Source organism: Rhinatrema bivittatum, chromosome 7, assembly GCF_901001135.1.
Source record: "Rhinatrema bivittatum chromosome 7, aRhiBiv1.1, whole genome shotgun sequence".
In the NCBI taxonomy this organism is placed as follows: Eukaryota; Metazoa; Chordata; class Amphibia; order Gymnophiona; family Rhinatrematidae; genus Rhinatrema; species Rhinatrema bivittatum.
In genome coordinates, this window is record NC_042621.1 from 219,955,157 (window position 1) to 219,968,667 (window position 13,511).

The 13,511-nt window shown below is 44.4% G+C and overlaps 1 long non-coding RNA gene across 1 annotated transcript in view; it reads left to right on the top strand.

Annotated features, from left to right (window-relative positions):
- The first annotated feature begins 1,622 nt into the window (after positions 1-1,622).
- The window catches only part of LOC115096265, a 34,775-nt gene continuing 22,886 nt past the window's right edge, over positions 1,623-13,511 (top strand). The window contains exon 1 of the long non-coding RNA XR_003858008.1: positions 1,623-1,740. This is a non-coding gene — a long non-coding RNA (uncharacterized LOC115096265). The remainder of the gene's footprint in view (positions 1,741-13,511) is intronic.

The window sequence follows — 13,511 nt, forward strand, 5'->3', positions numbered from 1 at the left end:
AGTCCAAAAAATTTCTCTTTAAAGTCATATTAGGAAGTTCATCCATAATTTTGGGAAAATTCAGGAAATGTAAATTCAGACATCATGAATTTTCTAAGAATTCAACCTTTCTAGAAAGCATTCTGTGTTCTTGAAGCAAATTGGATTGAATTGCAACCATTTTATCCAAATCCTGCTGAAAAGAAAACAATTGTGTCATGCTCACATACCTTAAGTTCATGAAAAGAGACCAGTGGGTCCAATTTGGAAGCAAAGGAATCCAACTTTTGAGAAACTGTAGTCAAATCCTGACCAAAACCAGAAATAAGCTTCCTTATTGAGTCCAGTGTTACTTCTGTCAGTGTCATGTGGGGTTTCAAAGACTCGCCCGATGCTGATAAAACAGGAAAACCCAAATCAAGGACTGAAGAAATTGTCCCTGCTCTCGAATCCAGAGTAGGGTCATCCGAGGAAGTAGCCGCTGGGGGAGACAAAATCGGCCCCTTCACTGATGGTATAGCTTACGCCGACTCCTTGCCGGCCCCCTCCCATGCGGCAAACAGATCATCACTGTGTGCCGCTACGATCGACAAGGAAGAGTCGTGTCTGAGTGCCGGCAGGAAGGCTTGAGCACAGGGGCTGAGAGAAACCTCTTCCCCCGGAGAGACTGGCACTCTTACAGGCCGATACAGTACAGTGCGCTCCGGTGGAGCACACTGTTAACCGGCATTTGGACGCGCGTTTTCGACGCACTAGCTTTACCCCTTATTCAGTAAGGGGTACTAGCACGTCGAAAACATGCATCCAAACCCCCTGAGACTAATAGCGCCCGCAACATGCAAATGCATGTTGATGGCCTTATTAGACATTCCTGCGCGATACAGTAAGTAAAATGTGCAGCCAAGCCGCACATTTTACTTTAAGAAATTAGCGCCTACCCAAAGGTAGGCGTTAATTTCTGCAGGCGCCGGGGAAGTGCACAGAAAAGCAGTAAAAACTGCTTTTCTGTGCACCCTCTGACTTAATATCATGGCGATATTAAGTCGGAGGTCCCAAAAGTTAAAAAAAAATAATTTAACTTACTGAATCGGGCGCACGCCCGCTCTCCCGTGATTTTTATTGTATCGGCCCGTTAATGGGGGACTAAGCTACCTGGAACATTAGGCAAATGAGGTAATTAGCTGCTGCCCTTCAAGGTATAGGGTTTCAGGGGGATAAACCCTAACCTTTCCTTTGCGTTAAGGCACCATGCGATTGAAGAAACCATAAGAAAGATAAAATGTACGGGGGAGCAGTTTTCAGCGTCTCCAATCACGTGACCATCTTACTTCCCCTGTAGGAATATTTTTTTTAAATTGCTTCCATTTCTCTATTGCTGCTGATTTGGTACCTTTTTTTTTTTTTTTTTTCTTTTAATTATCACTGGTGTTCCTGAGCATCACTGATGACCCGGGACCCAAAATTGTCTGACAGGACCTGGAAACTCAATGAAACTGATGCTACTGCAGCACTTTAGTTTGCTTCCTTCAGCAACACCATTTAATGATGATTTTGTGCCTGGTTACCAATCTGGAACATTTTTGGCTGTGAGACACTGTTGAAATTTGTTGCCAAGTTTGCAGTTTTCATGTGCAGGCCAAAAGGAGGTGGCAGCGGCAACAGTGTCAACAGCCTACGTGGTCCAAAGAGAAGGAGGTCGAATGAGCAGCCTACATGGGCAGAAGGAACGGAGACAACGTCAGCAGACCACAGAAACTGAAGGTAGGGGAACACTAATCTAGATCTAATCCTAACTGCAACACAAGATTTGGTGTAAGAGGTTACAGTGACAGGATAACTTGGGAATAATGATCATAAATGTAATCAAATTTAACTATAAAAGGAAAAAAATTAAGGAAAATTACTACAGTAGCACTAAGCTTTAAAAGGGGAGTCTATGATAAAATGAGGACATTAGAATAACACTAAAAGGAGTGGTTAAAAAACTTAAAAGTTTGCATACAGCTGACAGAACAGCTGGATATACACTGACCAGTCTCCACTGCATTTGGACTGGGGTAGGCTATTAGGGAATGGATTGCCTGTACCTACTACCTAGTATTTATTTTCCTGAATTTATTTCTATATATTTTCATTATAATCAAAAAACAAATAGTCATAACTTACCTATCAATTATGGCAATATTTGAATAAATTTTAATTTAATTAGTAAAAAGATCTCCTGACTGATGTTAGTGCTTATACTATCTGGTGCAAAAAAGTTTCCTATTAGAAGGTACAATAACACAAAGATAAGAGTTTGTAAGGGCATCACACTTTTCTTCAGTCTGCATAGTTAGATGCTGAGAATCCCATGCCAAGAATAGTGGAACACTCCATGTATTTTTTGTTAATTTTACATTCCTTATGAGCAAGAAATCATGTTTTTGCTGCCTCTTTATAATGCAATTATTACAACTAAGTATTAGTGCTGCAAAACCTGATTATTATTAAAAAAAAAATGGCAACTTTTAGCCCTGCAGACAGACTCTGAGTGTTGTAGATGAACACACGTGCTGGCTGATGTTTATATCGCTATGAGCTGTGTGCTAAAGATTTTGTGTATGATTCAGCATGAAGCGTCACACAAAGATAGTAGTTCTTCCCTGCTGGTAGACACATGATCTGCTTCCTCAGCTACAGTGAAGTAGTTCTCCCTCTGATGTGTATTAGTTCATATATATGGCATTCGTGCTATGCTAGCCAGCAACTCTGCCTTATTAGGAGAAAACTGTATCCTTTTCATGGAGAATGCATCTGAACATGTTGCTGTGGGGCTAATGGATGATTAGCATTCCAAACCAAGATCAGATTATCCTGCTGGTTTTATTATTGCTGTGCTTATCCATTTCATTGTGATATTCAGTACCAGTTACTAGAGTATATAATAGTTATCTTTGATTTGGAAAAATTAATGTATATTCATAGCCATCTGGGTATTAACTCGGAGGCTAATTTTGTAGCAGCTTGTGAAGGGCTGAAATTCCTATGTACAAAATGCAAGTAGACTTCAAGCCTAACTTTCAAAATGTACTTACACGTGTCATTTTGAAAATTAGCAGGACCACGCATACCTTAGAGAGCAGTAGAGATGTGCAGCCAAAAGATTTTCGTTGCATTCGTGATACGTATTCGGGGGTCATTTCCGTTGCATTCGGACGTATGGCGCCCCCGATACGTTGATATATGAATTCGTTTTCCGGTTCCCATTAAAGGCAATGGGGGAAGGATTTCCAGCCTATTTTTGGCTGCAGAATTGGGGTTTTATTATCAATTTTGATGAAACTTCTGGGGAGCAATCATCACAACAACAAAAGAGCTCCAAGGTACTTAGACTGTGGCAAAGTGGCACCAAAGTGGCATGAATAGCCTAAGGCACTGTAAAGGTGCAAAGGGGTACCAGAAGTGGCAAGAGTGCAGCAAGAGTGTCAAAAACACACCACAGCTTCAATAGAGAGCACCGATAACAGATGCATGAACCCTCGAAGGCAGCATGACAGGCAAAGCGGTAAAACAAGTGGCATTGACATCCTACAGCACAATGAAGGGGGAACACAGCAAGCAGAATGGGTATAAGAAAAAACCACAACGTGCTGATAAAGTGACAAAGCAGCAGAAAGACTAGCACCAACACACTGAGGAACCATGATAGTGGCAATAACACCACAAGGAGTTGAGTGAGTCATCTGGTGATTGGCAGCAAGGCAGAGTGGCAGAAAGTTGATAGGGGCAAGACAGGCTGGCAGAGCCGAGGTAGTCAGTTCCCTGTGGTTTGATAAGGGAAAGACAAGGAGGCAAGACAGACGAGGCTCAGCATGTGGTGGGACTGTCAACTGTGCATACAGTGCACCCAACCCGTCTTGAAACAGGGACTAGGGAGTCTAACACGAGTTCTAGGACCTGAAACATGATGAACTATGCCTGGGTGGAGTGGAGCATCTGCGGGTGCCGATTTTGGTGGTAGTAGCAAATATTCAAACAAGAGCCCTGGGGAGAGTTCCCTTTCCTATGAGCAGGAAAGGGCTCCCTAGAATGGGTTCGCCCCTAGAGTGGGGTGTTTCCATTGATGTCCAGTGAGCTCTCGCTGGTCTTTTAAAATCCGGTGGATGTAGCTGATATACAAACGAGAGTTTTCAAGGCCGAGACAGAGGAGGGTGAATGTGAACAGTGGTGCAACATGGGTCAGAGGGTAGAAACAGGCAGGCTACACCCGGGGAAAGTTCCCTTTCCTATGAGCAGGAAAGGGCTCCCTAGAATGGGTTCACCCCTAAAATGGGGGGTTTCCATTGGGGTCCAGTGGGCTCTCGCTGGTCTTTTAAAATCAGGCTGGCTGCACCCGGGATTCCCAGGGACTGTAGTGTGAGAATATCCTTGACAAAAGACAGGTAGGCCGGAAAGCAGTCAGAGTACAGCTTGGCAAAGAAAGAGGCTGATTTCAAAATGGAACAGCGGTTGAACATGGGTCAGAGGGTAGAAACAGCCAGGCTACACCCGGGGAGAGTTTCCTTGCCTACGAGCAGGAAAGGGCTCCCTAGAATGGGTTCGCCCCTAAACAGCGGTTCAACATGGGTCCGAGGGGAGAAACAGGCAGGCTACACCCGGGGAGAGTTCCCTTTCCTATGAGCAGGAAAGGGCTCCCTAGAATGGGTTCACCCCTAAACAACGGTTCAACATGGGACAGAGGGCAGATACAGGCAGGCTACACACGGGACCCCGAGGGACTGTAGTGTGAGAATATCCTTGACAAAAGACAGGTAGGCTAGAAAGCAGTCAGATTACAACTTGGCATAGAAAGAGGTTGATTTCAAAATGGAAGAAATGACTGGAGGTAAAAAACTAATAAAAAGGACTTCATCAAGTGAAGTAAAATCCCAAATGCCAGCTGTTGTTTTAGTAGAAACAGAGGCTTTGAAGAACTTTATTAGTACTTCTTCTTAGCTTCAGAATAGTAAAGTGTGCTTGGCACCTAGCAACACAGATAGAAGAGAGCAGAGTACATACAGATGAAGTATACTTTAGAAGAATCAAGATTTGATATGTGCTATCATCTGCACTCTTCCTGGCATTTTGGTCTTATGAAACTTGAATATACATATGACAATTGTCAATGCCGAGGCGGAGGAGGTTACCATGTAAACAAACAGCGGTTCAACATGGGTCAGAGGGTAGAAACAGGCAGGCTACACCCGGGGAGAGTTCCCTTTCCTATGAGCAGGAAAGGTCTCCCTAGAATGGGTTTGCCCCTAAACAGCAGTTCAACATGGGTCAACAGGTCCTAAGAGATGGGCTGCAACACCGTGGAGAGTTCCCTTTCCTAAGAGCAGGAAAGGACTTCCTTGGAATGGGTTGGGCCCTGGAGTGGAGCACGAGCCTTCAAAGTGTGGCGACAGGGAGCAGGATGCCATGTGAACAGTGGTTAAACATGGGTCAACAGGTCCTAAGAGAGAGGCTGCAACACCGGGGAGAGTTACCTTTCCTAAGAGCAGGAAAGGGCTTCCTTGGAATGGATTGGCTACTAGAGTGTATAATGGTACAAATTGTTTGGATTTAATCATTTGCAAACAGATCATGACTTCATAAGCAAGATGAAAGAAGTTATCTTCTCTGCCCTGAAACTAAAGAAAACTCTTTGTTTTATTTAAGGATCAATGCTGTGAAGGAGAACTAGTTTTAATTGCCAGAGACTGAGGTTTCCCTTTGCAACGAGGGTTCAGCCATTAGGACTGGACATAAGGCCTGGACGAACAGGCATAGCAGTCGAGGACAGAAGTTAATCCCACCTAGGGACATAAGGCCTGGACTGACAGGCAGAGCAATCAAGGTCAAAAACTTGTAGGAACATAAGGCCTGGACTGACAGGCAAAGCAGTCGAGGACAGAAGTCAATCCCACCTAGGGACATAAGGTCTGGACTGACAGGCACAGCAATTGAGGTCAAACACTTGTAGGAACATAAGGCCTGGACTGACAGGCACAGCAATTGAGGTCAAACACTTGTAGGAACATAAGGTCTGGACGGTCAGGCACAGTAATCGAGGTCAAACACTTGTAGGAGCATAAGGCCTGGACTGACAGGCAAAGCAGTCGAGGACAGAAGTCAATCCCACCTAGGGACATAAGGCCTGGACTGACAGGCAAAGCAGTCAAGGACAGAAGTCAATCCCACCTAGGGACATAAGGTCTGGACTGACAGGCACAGCAATCAAGGTCAAACACTTGTAGGAACATAAGGCCTGGACTGACAGGCAAAGCAGTCAAGGACAGAAGTTAATCCCACCTAGGGACACAAGGCCTGGACTGACAGGCAAAGCAGTCGAGGACAGAAGTCAATCCCACTTAGGGACATAAGGCCTGGACTGATAGGCACAGCAATCGAGGTCAAACATTTGTAGGAACATAAGGCCTGGACAGTTGACGGTCAGGCACAGTGTTTGAGGTCAGGCCCTTGTAGGGACGTACGGACTGGGCAGTGGATGGTCAGGCACAGTGTTTGAGGTCAGGTAAATGTGCTGCAGTGCTTATATTATCTGGAGCATAGGAGGCAGTTAAAGGTGCTGCAAGGCTTTGAATTGCTTTTATTCATCTTGCCATTCACAGGGAAAATTTGGAAAACCAAGCAAAGGTATGTTTACTTTCAAAAACACTAGCAGTTCCATCAACTCTGGAGCCAGCCTTGAGTGGTGAGGGCTCATGATATCCCCTGTCATTGAAAAGACACGTTCACTGAGCACACTGGTTGGTGAACATGACAGATATCGCTGAGCCACTTTGGCTAGGTGTGGCCAGACAGTGGACTTGTGTGCCCAATATGCCAGCGGATCTGTCTGCATGTTCTCTATTGACTCTGAGAGATATCATGTCACTGACAGCTATGCTGGTGCCTCCTTTGCTTGGGCGGGCTCGGAGTCACTCATGCCAGCTGCTTTCTCTCTCGCCCGTTGCACAATTGATGAATCTTTATGGGTGACATGCCTTGGGCGTTCTGACGTGGAGGAGGAAGTACTATCTGTTGCTGATACAGTGCTGCTCCTGCTTGGGCTAGCAGCACAACTCTCTGAAGTGCCTGCTGTTTCCACCTCTGTTTCAAGCCTAATCTGTCTCCGCCTATGGCGCTCCTGTTCACGGACTTTTGCTAACGGCAGCTCCTTCGCAAATGACAGACAATTGGACTGTAGGGCGAGTTTCCCTTTCACAAGGGGATCACAGACTGAGGCGAGCATGTATGTGCGGTCGTCTGTTAAAGGCCTTAATCTGTCTTTCACCTGCTGCTGTAAAACGTCCAGACACTTCAGCACCTCAACTGTCATTCCTTCTTCCCATTTAAAGGCCTCCAAATGTTCATCCAGGAAATTAACTATAGGGATGATGTCAGCCAAGGTGGCACTTCTGGAACTCAGCTGCTCCGTGACATCCTTGAAGGGCTGCAGGATTTTTACCAGCTGACTCATGACTAACCAATCATGATGCCCTAGGGGATTCTGCACACCTGTGTCCATTGTACCAGAAAGTTCATGAAGGGGGTCTCTGCAGCTCCAGTAACCTCTCCAGCATCATAAAGGTGGAATTCCACTGGGTGGCAATGTCTTGAATGGGACACTTGTGAGGCATATCCAAATCAGAAGATTCGTCAGCTATTACTTCTTCCATTTCTGATGAGAATCCCACATAAGAAGATTCTTCATCTGAATCAGAAGCAAACTGTGACTGCGCTACCTTGTCAACGCTAAGTGTTAGTAGAGACTTCTGTCCCCCTGCTGCATTTGGGTGTCTACATTTTGTCTGGCATGACTCTGCCTCCCCTTCCCTCACCTCCAAAACTACAGGGCCAGAAACAAGTGGTGCTGATGCATCATGGTCAGATTTCATTTTTTTCGGCATGGAACTGCCATCCCCTACAAAAAGTTTAGATTGTGACAGTTGCCTTTTTAGCTGTACTGGTGGTGTTGCACTAGTGTCTTTTGAGGTGCCTCCTCTGCCAGTCCCAATCACTTGACTACATCTCTCTTTCCCTGACATCATGGATTTAATGTCACTGAGTAGTAACACTGCCCACTGTCACGGTACCTGGCTATGCACTAATGTGTGTGGTGTGCACACAGACGCTGCTTGCTTGTAAGCACAAAAGAGGCACACTCCCTGGGCACTTGACTGCACAGACCCACTCAATAGTTAGGTTCAGTCTGTTAAAAATGCCCACTGTCCACGATCAAGGTGCCTGGCTGTGCACTAATGTGTGTGGTGTGTACACAGAGACGCTGCTTGCTTGTAAGCACAAAAGAGGCACACTCCTGGGAACTTGACTGCACAGACCCACCCAATAGTTAGGTTCAGTCTGTTAAACTGCCCAGTGAAGCCCAGTGCACAGTGAGTCTAAGTAATTTGAATTAAAAAAAATCAGTTTAAAAAAGCTGGAATTTTTGTCACTCCAGAAAAATGGATGAAATTGAAAATAATATATCTCTTCAAGCCAGCCCAACACCCTAAATGGTGGACAGTGCTAGCTGACCTAGCACAGCGTCTCTTCTCAGTCAGAGATCACCAAAATAAACAGCTTGAAAGAAACAGGACTAGCTGGTCCTGGCACTGCAGCAAAACAAAGAATAATTAGCTTTTTCTTTCCTTAACTAGCTTAACTAGCCTATCATTTCCCCAATGGTCCTGGTTACAACTTTTGAGGCTGCCTGCCTCCTACCCCAGGATAGCGTTACCGTACTCCACCCCATTTCCTCCATGGTGGATTGTCACTTCTGCCAAATGTCAGGGGGTTGCTGGCCTGCCCACCTGACTGCTAGAAGGGGATGAGGGTGTGGGCTGACTCTGCTGCTTTTCTACCACTGCACACTGGTTGGAAGGGGTCCCCCGACTGGTACTGCCACCATCCCCAGATGGCAGTAATCTTGTTGGGTGTTGCCTCTTCATATGATGGTTCATGCCAAAATTAGATAGATGTCCCATTTGCTTGCCTCTGCTAATATCCCTGGCACAGTAATTACATCGAGCATAACGCGGGTCTTCCGTCACTTTAAAGTGTCTCCAGATCGCAGATGTCTTTTGTGATCCTCCCCTCTCTAACACCTTGGGGGTGGATGCTGGCACTGGAGCTGAGGTAGTGGGTGCACCCTGAGAAGCAATGCCGGGGGGGGGGGGGGGGGCCTCAGTCACCCTCTGTGCTGTGCTGACTGCTCTTCCTCCTCCTCCTTATCACTTTCATCTCTCCCCTGCTGCACATTTGTGGAGGTTAAGACAGGACTAACTGATCCTACTGAAGATTCGTCAGCCTATCTCTCAGTGCAGCCTTCTCTTACACCCAGCCCACCTCCCCACAGCATCCCTGGAAATAAGTGCAAGGCTCCTCGTGCTGATATTTATATAGTGCTGGCTCATCAGTAAAATCGACAGAAAGCACTGAATGACAGCGCGATTGGCTGCATTCAGTGCAGGTCACAAAATGTCAGCGCGGATACGCTGCATACCGGTATCCATGCTGACCTGTCTGACCCTTTCCTGTGAGTCACTGTGACTCACAGGAAAGGGTCAGACAGGTCGGCATGGATACCGGAATGTAGGGCATGGGCGCTGCCATTTTGTGAAAATCATAGGTAGCTAGTAGCTAATGGGGGCGAAGAAAAGCGCGCGCCGCGGGGTGCACTGAATTACACGGATAATAAGTTAAATATGTGAGGAGATGTGATGCGTTTCACCTCCCCACGTATTTAACGGATAGGACAAAATACGTTGCGGATCGCCAATACGTCGAAAACGGATGCACACCCCTAGAGAGCAGTAAAGGTGCTAAAGAAGGTATAAATGTCCAGGTGAACATTTACTTTGCATACCTCTGAATGTTGAGAGTATGCACATAAATGACTTCCCCCTCCCTCATCTCCACCCCTGGAACGCTTCTTTTCAGTATGCTTAAATGTTCGTACCAAATTGCTTCTGTGTGTACTTTTATGCGTACAGACTTCGAGGTCATTTTCAAAAAGCTGTTTTACAAGCAGAAATGCTTTTGAAAATTACCCATTCAGTTTTGATTCCTGCACAGATAAATAGGATCAGCCACTATGGCATAAAGGAGAGACCTGCTTGTAGGTGCTTACTGCCTAATTCCTTTCAACCAATCTGAAGTATTCATTCTGCTTTTATTAGTAGTATTATCATGATCATGTCTTGTATAAACCGGAGTGAAGGCAACTCTGCTATACCTCGGTATATAAAAAATGCTAAATAAATAAATAAAAATAAAAGTATAACGCATACCGGATGCTTTCAGTGCTGTACTGAGACAAAAGGAGGGTAATTTTATAACTGTAGGTATTTTTCAAAGTGAATTTATGTGCACAGGTTTGTTTTAATAATTTCTGTATAAATGGGTTGGTATGTACTTAAAATCACCCATACCTGCTCTACCAAAGGCACAGCTTATGGGTTCACTTACGTGCATGCTTTTAAAATATTGTCAGGCTGAAAGCTCCTGCTGTACAAACCACCCTGGGGATAGTATCACAGTGCTGGTTTATTAATAGATAAGCTGATGACATAAGCTTTCCATGACTTATAATGAACTGCAGGTATAAATAAGAAGGTAACTTTGAGAGTGCAAACGCTCACAGTTGGGCAAAGCTTAAATCCAGCCCACTTATCCAGTAGAGGTCAGTTCCCACAGTAATTCCTTTCCATGGACAAACACCGTGACTACTTGAGTCTAAACTTCAATTTACAAGACTAATACCTTCACAACACAGAATATCAGTATACACACAGGTAAAAGAGCTCACGGGTCTTTCACTCGGATCTCACATTCTCTGAGCCTTTTAAATGCTGGGAGCACCTGCCTGGTATCCCAGCATACCTTGTGACTCCTCTGAGGGCCAATTTGGATCATAGACTAAGTTATCAGTAGTCTGATCTTGGATTTCTCAGAGCTTTTCTGTGGCTGTACATACAGTGCACCAGACCCAAACTAAACAGAACCCAGTTCAAGACTGCTTGCAGCACTTTTAACCCTAAAAAAGAATATAAAATTATGCATGAAAGTCTGAACTCTGCCCCTAGAATGCCTCTCCCCAGTGCAAATAAAAACAAAAGTATGCATGAAATTGTGTTATACGTATTCTTTTATGTGCACTGAACCCCCAGGCAATTTATAACTTCTATTTATGCGCATAATATCATGTTTTATGCATGTAAATGAGTTTAAAAATCTAGTTGTCTAGGCACTTAAAAACATCAGGCTCCTATGATTTCCCTCCATATTGTTCAAGGACACGGTTCTCAAGAACTCAGATGGACAGTACTTAAATCACACCCTCTTGTAGAGGTGGGGATGTCGTGACCAGTCTTAACTGTCAGGAACAATTCTGGATTTTCACGCTTGGTGCCATTCAGCCTTCAGGTTTAACTGAAGAAACTGAATGGCATACTTAATGATGCCATCCTGGAGGAGTAGGGGGTCATCATAGTCTTCCTTAAGCACTATGAACAATTTCAGATTTTCATTCTGTGCTGTTGAATCCATAAGTTTAAAAATGGAAATTGAGCCGCACTACAGCCCTCAAAATGGAGGATATATACACACTTCTGTTTCTATAGGAGTCACCTCATGTAGCAAGTACTGACACTGCTCTTGTCCAATGAAAAGATCTCGTGAGGAGTTTGTGGCTAATTTTTGTTAAAACGTTGCATGTTGTCTCTTCCTTTTGTTCAGTGAATCCCTGCATATAATAAAGCACAAAATGAATACCGACTTGCTACAGAGCATGAATGTGTGCTATGTACCCCCTGATAAAGATTTAATCAAAACACAGTCGTAACAGGATAAAGATTATTTAAGTGGTATTTTATTTTCACAAAAAAACTTATTTAAAAAAAAAAAAAAAAAAAAAAGCAGGATTAACACTGAACTCTGCCAGTGCAGTGACATCCTTATGGACTGATGATTAAAAGAAGAAACCATTATTAAAGTGTCTATAGTTCATCATATGATCGTTCTGTGAGTACAATAACCATGTAAGTTGGAGCCAAATAGCAAAATTACAACAAATGCAGTTTACAGTATATATAAATCAATTATACTATACTGACTTTATAGCCATCAACAGTTAGATCATCATACAGGGACCCTAGTTGCTATATCAGTGTTCTGTTTCAGTTTTAACTGTCCTCCAATATTATCATCTGGTCTCTACAGTGCCTTTTTACTAATATATCTTTGTTCAAACTTGATGAACTTTACAAACCCAAAAGTGCAGAAAAATTACTTATCTCCAGGATGAGCATGAATATAGATGGCCTCATTACGTTCAACCCACCAGTATACCATGTTTTGAGTAATTCTCTGCCTCGGGGAAATTTTCCGTCACTTGGGTCCAACATATTTGAATTGAAATGAGTTCAGTAATGTTGCACCGAAGTGACAGAAATCTTCCCTGAGGCAGAGAACTGCTCGAAATACAGTACAATGTCAGTCTGAACTTTAATTTTGGGTGACCATCTATATGCACATTCATCTTGCTGATTAGTAGTTTTTCTACACTTTGGGGCAGATTTTCAAAGGGGTATGCGTGTAAGATATGTGCATAACCCCCGAAAAGCTGCCCCTTCCACCCCTTGCGCATGCCCCGGGGCTTTCCCGGGGGGGAGGGGCGTGTTGGGGGCATGTCATCGGGGGCTTTCCGGGGGCGTGGACATGGCCTCTGGACCAGCTCCCGGACCGGAACATGGCACGCCGGCGTGCGCAAGTTACGCCTGCCTCGGGCAGGTGTAACTTTTGAAATAAAGGTGTGTATGTGGGGGGGGGGGGGGGAATTAGTTAGGGCCGGGGGGTGGGTTAGTTAGGGGAAGGAAAGGGAAGGTGGGGGGCGCTGGAAAGAAAGTTACCTCCAAGGCCGCTTAGATTTTGGCCTCGGAGAGAATGGACGCAGGCTGTGTGGTTACGCGGGTATCTTTTAAAATCTGGCATAGTTTTATTTGCGCCGGTTGCGCGAACAAAGGTACGTGCGTGTACTTTTTAAAAATCTGCCCCTTTGGGTTTGTGAAGTTCTTCAAATTTGAGCAAAGGTATGTTAAAAAAAAAAAAAAAATCACTATAGAGACCAGATGATTATATTGGACGACAGTTGCAACTGAGACAGAATGTCGATAGGCAGACCATCACACAGGGACCCTCACTGCTATAACTATTGATAGTTCTAAAGTCTATGTAGTAAAATTGTTATATATTATTGTTTAATGGTTCATTTCACGCCCATAATTGGGTTTATGTGGCCTTGATTGTTACTTGAAGTACTATAAAAAGGAATTCTTTCTTTTTTGGTAGTATAATTCTTCTTTCTTGATACAGGACTTTTTTATTTTTTAAATTCTGCCTGTAATGGACAGTCCCTACTCCTTGGAGCTTAGAATCGCTGGGGTACATTTTCAAAAACAAGCACGCACGCAAACAAAAGTACGCTGGATTTTATAAGATACGCGCGTAGCCCTGCGTATCTTATA